This window comes from Rhinoraja longicauda, chromosome 23 (genome assembly GCF_053455715.1).
Source record: "Rhinoraja longicauda isolate Sanriku21f chromosome 23, sRhiLon1.1, whole genome shotgun sequence".
Classification (NCBI taxonomy): Eukaryota; Metazoa; Chordata; class Chondrichthyes; order Rajiformes; family Arhynchobatidae; genus Rhinoraja; species Rhinoraja longicauda.
In genome coordinates this window covers 28,287,547-28,305,132 of record NC_135975.1, presented here as the reverse complement: position 1 = coordinate 28,305,132, position 17,586 = coordinate 28,287,547, and the positions used below count along the sequence as shown (strand labels likewise).

At 40.6% G+C, this 17,586-nt stretch overlaps 1 protein-coding gene across 8 annotated transcripts in view; it reads left to right on the top strand.

Moving 5' to 3' along the window:
- The window catches only part of eps8a (EGFR pathway substrate 8a, signaling adaptor), a 140,976-nt gene that overhangs the window by 39,162 nt on the left and 84,228 nt on the right, over window positions 1-17,586 (top strand). Inside the window, exon 2 of one of the 8 annotated variants that reach the window (XM_078419929.1) lies at window positions 4,835-4,939. The exons of 6 other annotated variants lie outside the window; for them this stretch is intronic. The gene's annotated coding sequence lies outside the window, so the exon portion shown is untranslated. Of the gene's footprint in view, window positions 1-4,834; window positions 4,940-15,714; window positions 15,738-17,586 lie in introns of those variants that run through there. One more of the 8 variants, XM_078419933.1, reaches the window with a different exon arrangement.

Here is a 17,586-nt window from a genome sequence, read left to right as displayed (position 1 = left end):
AAGTGGGATAACATTAACTACCCTCAAATCTTTAGCCTCAAATGCTTTCAAGAGAGAGCTGGATAGAGCTCTTAAAGATAGCGGAGTCAGGGGGTATGGGGAGAAGGCATGGACGGGGTACTGATTGTGAATGATCAGCCATGATCACATTGAATGGCGGTGCTGGCTCGAAGGGCCGAATGGCCTACTCCTGCACCTATTGTCTATTGTCTATAAATCAACAGGAATTTAACCTGAATCTATAGAACATTGGAAAATGATCACCAATGCATCCACAATTTCTAGAGCCACCTCCTTAAGTACCCTGGGATGCAGACCATCAGGCCCTAGGGATTTATCAGCCTTCAATCCCATCAGTCTAACCAACACCATTTCCTACCTAATGTGAATTTCCTTCAGTTCCTCCGTCACCCTCTGGCCACTAGTACATCGGGGATTGTTTGTGTCTTCACATTAGGGCAAATGTTTAACTTTCTGCGTCAATTACCTCTTCCTGCTGCTCATTCCATATACCCACCAGCCTTTGTGTGAAAAGGTTGCCCCTCAGATTCCTATAAAATCTTTCCCCTCTCACCTTGAAACCAAGTCCTCTGGTGCTTGATTCCCCTACCATGGATAAAGGACTCTTTACATCTACTCTATCTATTGCATTCAAGATTTTTATACACTTCCTTAAGACCTCCTGTGCTTCAAGGAATAAAGTCTTAGCCTGCTCAACCCCTCCCAATAGTTCAAGCCCTCAAGTCGTGGCAACATCCTCATAGGTCCCTGCACTCTTTCCAACTTCACTCCGATAGCAGGGTGACCTAAATTGAACACAATACACCAACTGTAGCCTCACCAGCCATGTCAACTGTTCAGCCTCTTTCAGCAACTTAATTCAGGAGGTAAATACCCGCCCTTTACTACTTCCCACCATCCAAGGAGGCAATCACTCTGGGTAAAGCAACGAGTCACTTGCACGACATCCAATTCAGTGCACTCCATTCGGGACTGGCAATGTGAGCTCCCCCTCATTGGAAAACCAAATACAGATTGTGTGGCCTAATTGCAGGGCACCACTGTAAAGTCTGCAAGAGTGACTCCAATTTCCCATCCCATTCTCACCTCTCTGTCGGTGTCCATTGTTCTAATGAAGTCCATCTTCAGGCATAGGAACCTTACACCATTTTCCGTCTCGACACACAGTGTTGAACAGGGCTCAATGTTGAACGGGACTCAAATTCAGCATCAATTTCACATAAGTAACTCAGCGGGACATAGAATCACAATTTTTTTTAAAAGGCAGGAGTAGGCCATTTGGCCCTTCGAGCCAGCACCGCCATTCAATATGAGCATGGTAGATCATTCAAAATCAGTACCCCGTTCCTGCTTTCTCCCCATGTCCCTTGATTCCGTTAGCCCTAAGAGCTATATCTAACTCCTTGCCTTTGGGTCAGGCAGCATCCCCGGAGAACATGGGTAGATGATGTTTCGGGCTGGGACCCTTCTTCAGTCTGAAAAAGATGACTGGAGATGATTCACCACAGATGTTGCCTGATCTGCTAAGTTACTCCAGCACTTTGACTGTTTTGGAAATCAGCAACTGCAGGTCCTTGTGTCTACATCAATTTCACATTGCTATCTGGGTTGTCTCAGAATTGTTGTGTAATCTGTTCAGTATTTCCAGCATTTCTGCCCTTCAGCTGACCAGTTAGTTCATGCTGGTTATCTAGTTAACCAGGTGAATGGAAGGCAACTCAGTCATGACTCTTTGTATGCTTACTACTGCAAATGAAATTAAGTTCAAAGGCTTCTAGTATCAAAATTTCCATTGTTTAAGGATCAGTTATAAGTACTGGGGGTTGACTAATGTTTTGAGAGTCCCACAGGGAAAATGATTCGGCACTTTGGTAGGCTTTTTTAATTGTTTTAGTCACCATGTTATAGGAAAGATGTTGTCAGGCTGGAATGGGTGCAGAGTAGATATACGAGGATTTTGCTAGGATTAGAGGGTGTGAGCTATGGGGCGAGGTTGATTAGGCCAGACTAGGGCTTTATTCTTTGGAGTGCAGGAGGATGAGTGGTGATCTTGTCAGGTGTATAAAATCATGAGAGGAAAAGATCGGGTAAACGCACACTAAATGTGTAGGAAGGAATTGCAGATGCTGGTTTAAACCAAAGATCGACACAAAAAGCTAGAGTAACTCAGCGGGACAGGCAGCATCTCTGTAGGGATGGAATGGGTGACGTTTCAGGTCGAAGGGTCTCAACCCAAAACGTCACCCATTCCTTGCTGCTTGTCCTGCTGAGTTACTCCAGCTATTTGTGCCTATCTTTGGGTAAACGCAATCTTTTGCTCAGAGTAGGGGACTTGAGAACAAGAGGGTATAGGTTTAAGGTGAGGGGGGAAAGATTTAATAGGAACTTGAGGGGTAACATTTTTACGCAAAGGGTGGTGGGTGTATGGAACGAGAGGAGGCAGAAAGCTGGAGAAGTTACTGAGGCAGGTACTATCGCAACGTTTGAGAAACATGGGTTTAACGTACATGGATAGGATAGGTTTAGAGGGATCTGGGCCAAATGCAGGCAGATGGGACTAGTGTAGATGGGGCATGTTGGTTGGTGTGGACAAGTTGGCCGAAGGGCCTGTTTCCATGCTGTATGATTATTCATACTTTATCCATTTCAGTTTTGTGTGCTTATGGCTGCTGATGTTGGTTTATGTTGTAATAGTATAATATTAAAGATATTGTCAATTTCATTCAACCTATGAGCTAGAAGCAGTGACTGAAAGGCCTCTGCAAAGAATTATAAAATTTGCATAACAAGTGCTGGAGTATCGCAGCATCTCTGGAGAACAATGACCCGCAGAGTTACTCCAGCACGCTGTGTCTTTTTTTAGTGTCTCTATAAAGTTGACATTGTGTTTTCCTTTTGTGACATCCTTTTGTGCTGCGTTACCAGTGAGATACTTGTGGTTTGCAATTTCAGTAATGCATAAATAATTACAGTACAGTCAAATTATTGTTTTTTAGATTCTTCACAAGTTGGCATAATATCACGAGGCCTCTGTTTCTGCTGTTATTTCTGGAGAAGTGAGTCATTGAATCCTGAACTAAATACTTGGTCTTAGCAATACCTTGTAAAGCCCTGCTGAGTCAAAGTGGCAAGTTTCAGCTAATCCTTGCATGCTTTAACAAACACTTAAAGCTCTGTTTTATTAAGTTAGCAAATGTCATGGATTTCTCCAAGTATTCACATTTTCCCGAAGTGTATTATTAGATATTCAAAAATGAGGCTGCAAATTTGTAAAAAGTGTTTGTATATATTTCCCATTAAAAGATACAAAGTGCTGGAATAACTCAGTGGGTCAGGCAGCATCTCTGGAGAATATGAATAGGTGCCGTTTCGACCCATAATGTCGCCTGTTCATGTTCTCAAAAGATACTGCCTGACCGGCTGAGTTACTCCAGCACTCTGTGTCCTTTTTGTTTTGTGAACTAGCATCTGCAGTTCCCTGTGTCGATATATTTCCCTTCCTCTGTTTGGATGGGGTCAAGCTGCCACAATTGAAGTCTGACAGCTTGCAGAAGCTCCACATCATCTGAGCTTGTGGACTCAATGATGGACTAATGTTATGAGAGTCCCACAGGGAAAATGATTCGTCACTTTGGTAGGCTTTTTTTATTGTTTTAGTCACCATGTTATAGGAAAGATGTTGTCAGGCTGGAATGGGTGCAGAGTAGATATACGAGGATTTTGCTAGGATTAGAGGGTGTGAGCTATGGGGCGAGGTTGAGCTATGGGGTGGGGTGAGCTATTAGGCCAGACTAGGGCTTTATTCTTTGGAGTGCAGGAGGATGAGGGGTGACTGCAACTGTAGTCAGGATCGAACCCGGATCGCTGGTGCTATAAGGTAGCAACTCTACCGCTGCGGGTTGGACAGCATCTCGCGAACATGGGTGGGTTACGTTCTGGTCTGAAGAATTCAGTCTGAAGAAGGGCCCCTTCCCAAATCGTCACCTATCCATGTTCTCCAGAGATGCTGCCTCACAATCTGAGTTTCTCAAGCATTTTGTGTCTTCCTTTGGTAAACCAGCATCTGCAGTTCCTTGTTATTACATCTACGTTACTTCTCCTGCCCTTGCATCGTTAGCTGTGTGTTTGCTCAGATTCATCCTTCATCCTTTTGCGCTGTACCACACCACAGAAAACCATGTGTATCCTGTTGCTGAGCAACATCATGTGCAGGCACAACGTTACCTCCCCTGTTAGTGCCGATGACTTCTAACTCTATTGCCCAACATGTCTATTGGCACAGAGATCATCCGTGCTGTCAGGGTCTGCCACGCACCTAGTGATGTCACACATCTCTGCCAATGATAGCCAGATTGCCGGATTTATTGTTACTGACATCTGCTTGTCACCTCTGTTTCCTTATCGTTAACTCCAGCCTGTGCACTATTTCGGGAATATTGAGCATTCTTTTGGCCAGAAAAAGCTTTAAACTCGTAATTTGCTTATTTTTCTGGGGAGAGGGAGGGGATCTGGGTGTTAGTGTCAAGACCAGCATTATTAACAATCCCTAACTACCCTTGAGTAGTCAGTCAGCAGCCTTGTACTCCTGTAGGCACAAGAGACTGCAGAAGTTGGAATCCTGAGCAAAAATCTGAAGTGCTTATTGTAATTTTGTTCGGTACCTCGGTACCGAATGACAAATAAAGTTCTGTATTCTGTATCAGTGGTCAGGCAGCATCTGTGGAGGGAATGGACAGAGCCGTTTCGGGTTGGAACCGTTCTTCAAGTCTGAAAGGTCCCGACCTGAAACAATATCTGTCTATTCTCTCCACAGATACTGCCTGGCTCTCCAGTAGACCCAAGGAACTGCAGATACTGGAATCCTGAGTAAAAATCCGTCTGAAAGAGGTAGTTGGAGAGATTGCAGCGACATTAGCAGGTGATCTTTCAAGAATTACTAGACTCAAAACATTGCTAATCCATGTCCTCCAGAAATGCTGCCTGACCTATAGAATGACTCCAGTGCGTTGAGTTCCTCCAGCACTTTGTTTTTTGAACTGCTGCAGGCCACTGGTGAAAATACTCCCAAAGAACATAGTATTGAAGTATTTAGATCCAATGATGGTAAAATAATAATGATGTAATTGCAAGTTAAGATGGTGCGTGATATTCAGTGGTGGTGTATATGCAAGATCCTGTTGCTAATGCATAGGACTCAACTTTTCTCTGAGGTGACCTCTCAGTCAGAAATTATTGCTGAAATTAGTTATGGCGAGAATTGTCATAAGTTCATAACTTCTAGGAGCAGATTTGGGCCATTTGACCCATCAGGTCAACTCTGCCAGTCAATCACGGCCAATCTATCTTTTCCTCTCAACCCCATTCTCCTGCCTGCGTTCCCATAACCCCTGACACTCGTACAAATCAAGAAGTGTCACTGGATAACTTTTCAAACTTTAGACATGATCCCTTGGTGTTGTACGATTGCGAAGGCAGGAGAGAGAGTGATGAGAGTGCCACTGGAATTCCCTCTTGTATTTCAAACTTTGCATGAAAGTCATAAGGGATTGAACCTAGTTCAGGGAACTAATGTGTCTGAACTTCAGGGAGTAATTCAACAATAAGCAAAGTGACGGAGGTTAGAAGACCCTCCCTGATGGAAGTGATAGAAGTTACCGTTGAAGAAGAGGTTTACCAAAATTCTGCCTGGATTACTGGGCATCAGTTACAGGGAGAGGTTGGACAAACTTGGATTGTTTTCTCTGGAGCGTCGGAGGTTGAGGGAAGACCTGATGGAAGTATATAAAATCATGAGGGGCATGGATAGGGTCCACTGCTTGAATCTTTTTTCTGGGATGGAAATGTCAAAGACTAGAGGGCATAGCTTTAAGATGAGAGGGGAAAGGTTTAGAAGAGATGTTTTTTACACAAAGGGTGGAGAGTGCTCTGAACACTGGCAAGGGTGGTGCTGGAGGAAGATACAATAATGGCATTTAAGAGGCTTATACACAGGCACGTGGATATGCGGGGAATGGAGGGATATGGATCACGCGCAGGAAGATGAGATTAGTTTATCTTGGCATCATGTTTGGCACATAGTGGGCCTGAGTTCCTGTATTGTACTCTTTTATGTTCTATTTAACCGCTCCAGATAACTAACTGTATTACATAATTAGGAGGAGGGGGGGAGCAGTTGCCAGCTGGTTATTTGTTCTCTGTTTTCTGGTGTTTTTGCAGGGTGATAAACTTAAGGCAGGCATGTCCTCTTGTGTGCTGAGAGTCTTCAAAAACATCAGGTGAATGCTGTCTGATCCAGCTGTATCTCTTTCTTTGTAGTGATAATTGTCGTGTCTATTTTAGCCATTGTCAATGTGGAGTTCAGATTTGATCTGAACCAAGGCTTAAAATTTGGCAATATAGTTCAGTAGAAAGTTTAGAGAATATCACATTTTCACTGTGAAGAATTGTATTCATGTATTGCTGGAAAGCATTGACTGGAATCTTCATCAGTTTTGAATTGTATATGTATTAACATTACATTTTCATATTGCCTTGACTCATGCCCTGGGATATTCTTGCCTGTCTTTTTGTATCAGAAGTATCCGAACTTATACTTTCTGATCCACACTTTACATCCATATCCTACAATATGCCTGAAGAAGGGTTCCAACCCAAAATATTGTTTGTTCATTTTGGGGCAGCACAGTGGCCTAGTGGTGGAGTTGCTGCATTACAGCGCCAGAGACTTCGGTTAGATCCTGGCTACGGGCGCTGTCTGTACGAAGTTTGCATGTTCTCCCTGTTACCACGTGGGTTTACTTTGGGTATCATAGAGTGATACAGTGTGGAAACAGGCCCTTCGGCCCAACTTGCCCACACTGGCCAACATGTCCCAGCCACACTAGTCCCACCTGCCTGCCTTTGGTCCATATCCCTCCAAAATTGTCCTATCCATGTACCTGTCTAACTGTTTCTTAAACATTGGGATAGTCCCTTCTCTGGGTGCTTGTTCCATACACCCACCACCCTTTGTGTGAAAAAGTTCCCCTTCAGAATCTTTTCGCTTTGCCTTGAACCTATGTCCTCCGGTCCTCGATTCCCCTACTCTGTGCATCTACCCAATTTATTCCTCTCATGATTTTATACACTTCTATGAGATCGCCCCTCATCCTCCTGTGTTCCAAGGAATAGAGACCCAGCCTACTCAACCTCTCCCTATAGCTCAGACCTTCTAGTCCTGTCAACAGCCTTGTAAAGATGCTCCGGTTTCCTCCCACACTCTATAAAGACGTACAGGTTTATAGGATAATTGGCTTTGGTAAAATTACCGAAGGGCTTGTTTCCATGCTGTATTTCTAAAGTCATCCCCTCCACAGATGCTGCCTGACCCTCTGAGTTTCTCCAGCACTTTATGTTTTGCTCAAGATTCCAGCAGCTGCAGTCTCTTGTGTCTCCTACACCAATGTCATAGTTTGCGCAATTTATCTCCTCTTTATAACTCCGTATGCCTATCCGCACCACTTATTGTCGCACAATTAAATTGGATATTCAATTCTCTGTCCTTCCTCTGAGTCCTTACAGTACAGTGTAAAAGGCAGCTTATCTACTACACTTTAAACTGCTGATGTCTTATAGATTATTTGATTTGCATCATTCTAAAAATAATGTAAATATAGTTACCAATTAGGGCAACTTAGCACAAGCTGAATTTTCAAAAGGATCAGTGAAATAAGGCACTGTTATTACAACTTGAAAGATTATTAATGTCATGAGCTTTGATATCGGGACAAATAATCTCAGAAACATTTCCAGTATGTCAGCGATTGAATTGAACATGTGTGGTTTGGCTGTGAAGCAATATTAACTTGAATGTTTTATATGAAGAAATAAATCCCAGATGGTTCACTGTACTGGAGTTTTGTTGAAATAAGGCTGTAGAAAGCTTGTTTTGAATCAAAAGAAAATAAATGATTGGTTCATTCAGATTTGTCACTTTTATCTTGACTTGAAGACTAAGTTCTTTTGTATCTGGTGTGATTTATCCCGCTGCAGATACTGAGGAACAAGGTGTGCGGCTTTGATAATGTCTGAATTGATTATAGGCCACAGAGCTCTTCAGCGTGATTGAAAGAGACAAGCAATTTATCAGTGAAGCATTGGCAGTGTTGTGTGTTTTGTCTTTGAATTAGAAGAATAAGTTAGGTATTCATTGTCAAATATTTCAACATGTTCAGTTGCAGGGAAATTATTGATAGGCTTAAGAATTCTATGCTCCCTGATGAAGGGTCTTGACCTGAAACGTCACCTATTGCTTTTCATCAGAGATACTGCCTGACCCGCTGAGTTACCCCAGCTTTTTGTGTCCAGCTCCCTGCTTCGTTTCACCTTCATATGTTCTAAATACTGGTCTAAGACTCAGTGACGTTTCTATAGAGAACTAAATTCGGCATTCTGTCTCTTCCCCTTTGCTTTACCTGTAGAATTTGAATTTGACTTGTTTGTAATTAGGTATGGTATTATCTGATCTGTTTGGGCAGTGTGCAAAGTTTTTTTACCGTACCTCAGTACACATGACAATAACAAACCTAAACCTTTCTGGCTTTTAACTGAGGCTGGTGCTAATAAAAGAGGTCTGAAAGGATCCCGACCCAAAACGTCACCTATCCATGTTCTCCAGGGATGCTGCCTGACCTGCTGAGTTACCCCAGCACTTTGTGTCTGTCTGCTGCTAATCACATCCCATGTACTTTGTGATATATTTTCAGCTGGAGACACATTTTTAATTGACCTCCATCTTTGTTTCATTTGGTTGCCATGGTGACAAATCATTCAGCTTGGCATGTGGTTGTGCTGCTGACTTAAAATACACTATGGGATCGTTATACATCCTGTATCTTCAGATGCATACAAGTTAATTAGAGACCTTAATCACTGCTTGTACAATGTTGCCATTCTCTAAGAGCATTAGTTTTAATCCAGGAATCCAGGAATAGCCTCCTATTACATCAGCCAGTGATAAAGATTGTCACAAAAAATAACCTGCTGTTGTCCTTTGGACTGGGAGTGTGCCTCATCAATTTGGAAATATTTGCTATGGTATGTGGAAGATATAATTTAAAGATTTAGGACAAGCTACAGATGACTGTTTAAATCAGGAGCAATGATTTTTATTTGAAAATGCAAATTTCAACATTGAGTTGGATTTAACGTACGTTAAAGATATTGTTAGAATGACACAATTTTAAGTTACTGTTTTATTAAATCTCTAGATATGCGAAGAGATATTGTTTGATGCACGTTAGGCTTCTGGACACATGTGCACAGCTGTTTGATTTAATCTTAATTGCTATCAACCCAAATATTAAACTAACTTAACTCGCAGTATCTGCGTTTTGGAACTTGAAACTATTGTTGCACCGAACATTTTAAAGTGTCAAATTAATCATTTGTTCTCAAGCTGGAGCTTTGCAGCACATGGACAAATTTGTGCTTTGGTACTCACGATAGGTCACGGTCTCCACCAGGGACTGGCATTGAATTTACGAAAGAAAGGTCTTGTGTGTTGTTGGTTCTGATCGAGTCCTGCTTTGTCACTGACTGACTAAAAATAACATTGCATTTGCATTAAAAAATATTAATGATTGTCCTTCATATCATGAACATTGTCACATTTTTGTTCAATATTTTTATTCCTATTGACTTTACGTTATTTTATTGTTGGTTTTCTTTGAAATGTCGATATTTGAGTTGGACATAATATCTGCCATGTTTAAGATATTGTTCGAACTACAATATTCCAAACAAACCATTTTTTACTTGATTGTTATTTTGATATCATGCTTTGACAAAATTTATGATGAAATTTAAACTTTAATAAAAAGTCTTTATTAATTAATTTATTTCAAATTAAGCAGTGCTTCTCTTTTTTGACTGGCACTTACTGGGCATAAATTGTATTATAATCAGAAAGGATTTGCAAATATTTAATCTCTGAACTATAAATCTATATTTCAATTTTATGTACTCCTGACCATTAGATGTTTTTGTTTGTTGCTCTCTTAACAGCTAAAAGGTTTAAAAACAAAAGTTAAAATATTCCGCATGATTTCAATAGAATACTGGCAAGCTTTTGTGATAACAAATGTCTCATCAAGCACTCAGATTGAATCTGGTAGATATAGTCTGGATGTTCAACTGGAATATTTACTATAAACAATGCAGAAAGCAAAATAAGGAAAGAAAGATGGGATTAAAAGTGATATTTAGACTGTAGAGATTTAACACTGAAACAGGCCCTTTGGCCCACCGAGTCTGCGCCGACCAGCGATTACCCCATTCACTAACACTACCCTTGCACACTAGGGACAATTTACAATTTTACCAAAGCCAATTAAAATACAAACCTGCACATCTTTAGAATGTTCGAGGAAACCGGAATACCTGGAGAAAACCGATGTGGTCACAGGGAGAATGTACAAACTCAGTACAAATAGTACTTGTAATCAAGATCTTTGTCAAAATAGTCTTTGGCATTGTAAGGCAGCAACTCTACTGCTGCGCCACTGTGCCGCTGATTTTTAAAAAAATATTAAAGTTTCAACGACATGTCGTTCTTGATTTACAAATATTGGATACATGAATTTCTGCTTGATTGAAAAAAATTGTTTTTTATTGCAATGAATAGAGCGCCCGGCACTCTGTTTAGTTATCAATATTTCCACGTTGTAGTTCATTGATAATTTTAATTCGTAAAATTTTGCTTAACACAATGTTCTCCAGGAATGAGACTGTAATTAAATGAGTTTGTATTTGAAGGAATAGAGTTGTAAGAAGGTAGTTTCAGAACTTCCATGTTATTAAGTTCAATTTTTAGAATAGCAAGCTCCAGGTTTGTTTGAAATGTATTAATATCATCATGTATATGTAGGAGCAAGGAAAATCAAAGAGCCACTTAGTGATTTCTCACATCAATCACCCACATGCAGGTGTTTGAAATTGTCCTGCAAAAATGAGCTATTTTGCTATTGATTAAATTTATGTTTGATTTACTTAATGGTGGATGGTGTTGGCCTTGCCTTTCTTTTCCAACTGCAAATTTTGGTATTTGTTTTGAAGTGCTTTGCATTGTTTTTTTAAACTATAATGTACTTTTGTATAATGTATTTAACGCAGGAAGTAGACAGATTTTTTAAAAAAAATCTGGATCCAAGTTTCTTTCCAACCCAGTTTGAAACAAAATGTACCTTTCTGTATCCTGTCACCCCAAAGCTAGATTTTCATGGTTTGTTGTTTTTGTCACCTTTTATTCCTTGTTCTTTACCACAGCTGAGAGGTTTATAGAAATTATTTAGATTAAGGTGCTGCAATGAAATGTGACACTGTAGTGCAGTTGTGTCATTACTGGAAACAAACTGGAGTTGTTTTAGTTTTGGAAAGCAACCAATAACCATACAACATGATGGGTAGATAGTGACAGTTACTCAGAAGGGAGTACTGAAGTAAAAAAATTATGAATTATCCAATTCCCGAGACTGAGGGGGTGAAACATTTTGAGATGCATTCTAGACGAGACATTAAGCAGTAATCCTATTTTATCATCCCATTAAAAGATCCCATGGCTCTGTTTGAAAATGAACCGCTGACCTCTCTGGACAGTACTTATGCCTCAATCGGAGCCACTAAATTGGATAATCGGGTCATTATTGGTGTTAGTGGGATGAACTACGTGCATTTGGCAGCTGTGTTTCTGACACAACAACCAGAAACGGAATGCCAAAATTGCTTTATCAAGGTTGCCCAAGGTGCTGCAGGAATGTAAAGAGTTAAGTGCTCTCAAATTAGTGATAATCCTAATCTTTGCTGTCTCAAATTTGATGAAGAAGATTGCAGAATCACTTCATTGGACTTGTTGCAGTTTGAACATAATAGTAGTAAAATTAGTCTGTTGAGGATATAGTGCCACTTTGTTTAGATTAGATGTTAATGTTATTTTGCTACTCTATTCATTGTTGAGACATGAATTGCTTGAATGCATAGATGGCCTCTCCATGGTTGCCCTTGAGAATTTGTTACGTGGTCTCAACAGCTGGACAACTTTTGCAGATTTTTATAACTGATGCTGGTCAGTGATCTGATCTCTCCCGCTGGAGCCAAAACACATTACATAATGGTTGAAACTGAAATGATCTTATTCTGAAACTCTTGCGCATTAACCATCTAATCCGCCTTCTCACAAAGTTTCTCCTGGCGAAGTTGCACTCCTAATTTGCCTCTCAAACTATTTTTGAGGTGGGAACACGTGTCCCATTGCAATGTCACCTGGCATATTTTTATGTTTCCAAATAGTCAGTAGAATTAAATAGATTTACAACTGGGTAGTTTTTCCATCTCTTCTAACCTATATCCTCCTTACTCATTGTAAACCTGGCAGTGATAGATCTTGGTACTTTAGTCAGAGATATTTTCACTGAATGATTCCACATCCTTTGTTGGAACATGTTGAAACTTAATTGACTGTAGGTATTAGCATAGAGTCATAGTGTCTTACAGAGTGGAAACCGGTCCTTCGGTCCAACCTGCCCACGCTGGCCAACATGTCACATCTACACTAGCCCACCTGCCTGCGTTTGGCCCATATTCCTCTAAACCTGTCCTATCCATGGACCTGTCTAAATTTTTCTTAAACGTTGCGATAGTACCTGCCTCAACTACCTCCTCTGGCAACTTGTTCCATACACCCACCACCCTTTGTGTGGGAAAAGTTACCCCTCAGGTTTCTGTTAAATCATTCCCCCCTCACCTTAACCTATGTCCTCTGGGTCTCAATTCCCCTACTCTGGACAAGACTCTGTGCGTCTACCCAATCTATTCCTCTCATGATTTTGTATACTTCTTAAAGATCACCCCTCATCCTCCTGTGCTCTAAGGAATAGAGTCCCAGCCGACTCAACTTCTCCCCTATAGCTCAGTTAATCGCAGTTAATGCTCTGTATCAGAATCACACTCAATGGGATTCAGTCTCTCACCTTGCATGAAGATTTTCTTTTTCTGTCAGTTGTAAACTTTCAACACACTTCACATTTTGAATGTTCAACCATGATTTCCTAAAGGTATTAACCAATCCTTTGGATAATTAGAAAATAAATTGAAGCATAGTGGAACATTTAATATGTTGTACCACATTTTAATTCATGCAGATTAACAAGCAGCATCATCTCCACATACTTTGCATTTCCTCCCCATTGCATTGTCATGCCTGTTTCCTATTTCCTCATAAGTCATACAAGCAGAATTAGGCCATTTGGCCCATCAAGTATATTCCGCCATTCAATCATGGCTGATCTATTTTTCCCTCTTGACCCCATTCTCTTGCCTTCTCCCCGTAACCTTTTACACCCTTACTACTCAAAATACCAAATGACTTGGCCTCCACAGCCATCCGTGGCAATGAATTCCACAGATTCATCGTCCTTCTGTGTAGAATGTTATACTTCTAAGAAATAGCTTTGGTTATTTTTTGAAGCAGAAGTTGCAGATGGAGATCTTTGTAAAGAATTAAGCGAAAGTAGCAATACTTGAACAAGAAACTCCATTTTGGAGCTAAATCATATCATTAAGATTCTTCTGGATTATGTAGTGACTTCCAACTTTGCCATGTTTTTGTGCTTAGACTTTAGAGATACAGCATGGAAACAGGCCTTTCGGCCCACCGAGTCCGTGCCAACCAGTGATCACCCTGTAAACTAACACTATCCTACACACGAGGGAAATTTACAATTTTACCAAAGCCAATTAACCTACAAACCTGTTCGTCTTTAGAATGTGGGAGGAAACTGGAGCACCCGGACAAAACCCACGTGGTCACGTGCAGAACGTGTACAAACTCCGTATAGACAGGACTCATAGTCAGGATCGAACCCGGGTCTCTGGCACTGTGAGGCTGCACCTCTACCGCTGCGCTACTGTGCCGCCCCAAAACCGTTACTGTTCCTTACAAAGCTTCTGAACCTTTGGAAGATGCCAGCCTGCAGTATTCGACCATAGACGGCTTCTTGCATTGAAAGACCAGTGAGGTGAGGGCAGACCAGGCAGAGGATGGTGTTTGCTGAATTGGCCTTCCAGCAGCAAATGTTGAAGGTCACAGTGTGTATCCTCAGACACAGAGTCAAGACACTGGTTCCTTTGTTGTGCATCTGTCCTTGACAAAGCCAACTCCACCAGTAGGTTTCTTGCCTTTACTTGTGTAACCAGGAGTTCTGCCAATCGTAGGAACAAATGTAATATGTATAGTGGACTTTTGAATTCCATAATACTATGGGAATTTGTTTGTATGTTGGGGTGTTCAGTGGTGGGGCTATTGTAACTCAGGGATGATTCATAACCAATGTTGCATTTCTTTTAAAGAAACCATAAACTAACAGAAACAAATCCCCGAAAGAACTGTTAATAATTAAAGTGATAAACACTACGCCATTTCATCTCTCAGCAGCTGCATGTTTATTTATTAAAATCTGACAATGTGCACTTTAACCACATGTAATCTTTTCTATTACAAATCTCAAATTGTGGAGTACAGAGGCAAATAAATAAATGATGGGTCTTTGTCCCAAACATTATGGAGGGCACTGTATCTCTGAATTAAACTAAACTAACGTCAAAAGAGCCTGCTGTGCTCAAATTACACTTGTGCTTTCAACACAATGTATTTCTGTAATGTATGAAGTAAAATAGTTGAACCACATAAATACCACCTCAAAAGTAATTCATGATTGCAATTCAGCACAGAGGAGAAAATGTGTTGTGCTCTGTTTAGTCTCAAATGCATGCTAAATTACTTTGAAATGGCTGAGCATCCAACAGTATTTTTGGTCTGGTCTTCGATCTCAAGAGTAGTTTTGAGAGGAAAATATGCACGCTATCTTTTTTTAGCTTGAAGTTTTAAGTATTCTGGTAGCTCACTGTGCTGTGCGTACATTGAGTTGATATATATGTCGGAGTGCTTGGGTTTGGGATGAAAGTATTAGCATGGGAAGATAATTGGTTCAACTTTGCTGCTGCTTTAATATAATTTTCTTCTGCATTCTTCTCTCCTTACCCCATTTTTTCTACTGTTAACCACATTGTCAATATTTGTAACAAGGGTAATTTTTATAGCATATTCACTCACATTTAGAATAAGTTGTATTCTAAGGTAAAGAAGGATTCTATGAGGGGTTGTCAGAGTTTCTTTAAATTTTTGACCACCGAGATAATCAAGTGAAAAAGGACATAAGTGAGAATGTGGACTTGAAGATTACCCATGATCTTATTGAATGGTGGGACATGTACCTATTACTTTATTGATGAAGGGTCTGAACTGCAACATCATCTATCCATGTCTCCCATAGATGCTGCCTGACTTGCCAAGTTCCTCTAGAACTTTGTCTTCTGCTCAAGTCTGCATCTTCAGTTTAATGTGTTGATTATTTTACTGTATTTATTTCAACTTCTACCCCACCCCCCCTCCCCACAGCTTTTTAAATCCCAATATTGCATGCAGAAAGATTTACTGCAGAAAGTTAATAAAGTTTATAAAGCTATTGGGCCATAAAATGTTAATCTGTTGTACTTTATTTTCCAGCTAACTCACATACCTTTAACAGTCTTGGTTCATTGGAGATACTCTTGAGTCAGGGAGCTACAGTCACACCGGTGCAGAGATTTAAGGGCACAATCCCTGATTATTTATTACATCACCAGTGAGTGTTCATTTGCTGTAATTGTAGTTTTTTGGTAGAGATTTTAAATTTCCCGTGTTATAAGAGTCAGGTATTTCAAGAGTGTTTTATTGTCATATGTTCCAGATAGAACAATTAAATTCTTACTTGCAGCAGCACAACAGAATATGTGAACAAAGAACTCTGCAAACAATATAACAAAAAGAGAAAAACAAAGTCAGTGTGTGTGTATATAGACACATACTAACACATACACACATACACACACACACATATGTGCACATAAAAATCAAAAAAACAATAATAGTGCAATAATAACAAGGATAGTCTTTGTAGTTCAGAGCTTAATGGAGGTTGTAGTGTTTAATAGCCTGATGGCTGTAGGGAGGAAGCTGTTCTTGAACCTGATGTGACAGTTTGCAGGCTCCTCCTGTACCTTCTTCCCGGTGGCAGGGGTGAAATGAGAGCGTGGCCAGGGTGGTGTGGGTCTCTGATGATGCTGGTTGTCTTTTTGAGGCAGCAACTCCTTTCAATCCCTTCAACGGTGGGGAGGTCAGCACCCATGATGGACTGGGCAGTGCTCACAACTTTCTGCAGCCTTCTTTGCTCCTTGGCATTCAAGTTGCAGCTTTGAGACTTTGGGGCTTTATTTATGTTGTTAACATCTCGATGAAAATGTTTTAAATTGATCTGTTCTCTTAGATTTGTATGTTTTTTAGTTCATTTGCGCAAGCTGATGTGCAATTTATGCATATTAGAGAATTCCACTACAAAATTGAATAAAAGGCCGTTGAATAAGAATCTCTTCCATGTGCCAGGTAAATAAATTGTCACCTGATTAGTTCACTATTAACTTTTCAGTTAAGAAATGGCAGGAACGATTTAATAGGGGCCATTCATCAAAGAAATATGATGTTACAGCCGTAAAACACAAATGGTTCAAAATTGCTGGATTATTGAGAGAGTAACATTTGTTGCTTTTTACACTTGCATAAATCATCTTGCATCTTCCATTCAAATGGATCTGTTGATATGTTAAGCTTTGTCAATGAACAAGAGACTTCTGTTGATTGTATTTGTTCTATGCTTAGTAGAACATCATAGTAAATAGAACATCATAGTAAAATAGATAGCAGAAAGAAATCCACATGGGCAGTATTGGAATGATAGACATAATTGTTTCAGTATCCTAAGAAAATAAATGAATAGGAAGGAACTGCAGTTGCTGATTTATACCAAAGATAGACATAAAGTGCTGGAGTAACTCAGTGGGTCAGCCAGCATCTCTGGAGAAACATAGAAACATAGAAAATAGGTGCAGGAGTAGGCCATTCGGCCCTTCGAGCCAGCACCGCCATTCAATATGATCATCGCTGATCATCCTAAATCAGTAGCCCATTCCTGCTTTCTCCCCATATCCCTTGATTCCGTTAGCCCTAAGAGCTATATCTAACTTTCTCTTGAAAACATCCAGTGAATTGGCCTCCACCGCCTTCTGTGGCACAGATCTCCACAGATGCACAACTCTCTGGGTGAAAAGGTTATTCCTCATGTCAGTCCTAAATGGCTTATCCCTTATTCTTAAACTGTGATCCCTGGTTCTGGACTCCCCCAACATCGGGAACATTTTTCCTGCATCTAGCCTGTCCAATTCCTTAAAAATGAGTAAAAAGGTGGGTGACGTTTAGGGTCGGATCCCTTCTTTGGACTCCGGGTTAAAACATGGCCGTGGAGCCGGAGAGCAATAGGAATCACAGAGGGGGAACAATGAGAGAGGGTCTCACAGAACTCTGTCGGAGAGAGGGGGAGAACGTCTTCAAAGTCGACATACCTTGAAGAGATTTCATTGTGGAGGAGACAGAATGTGTCG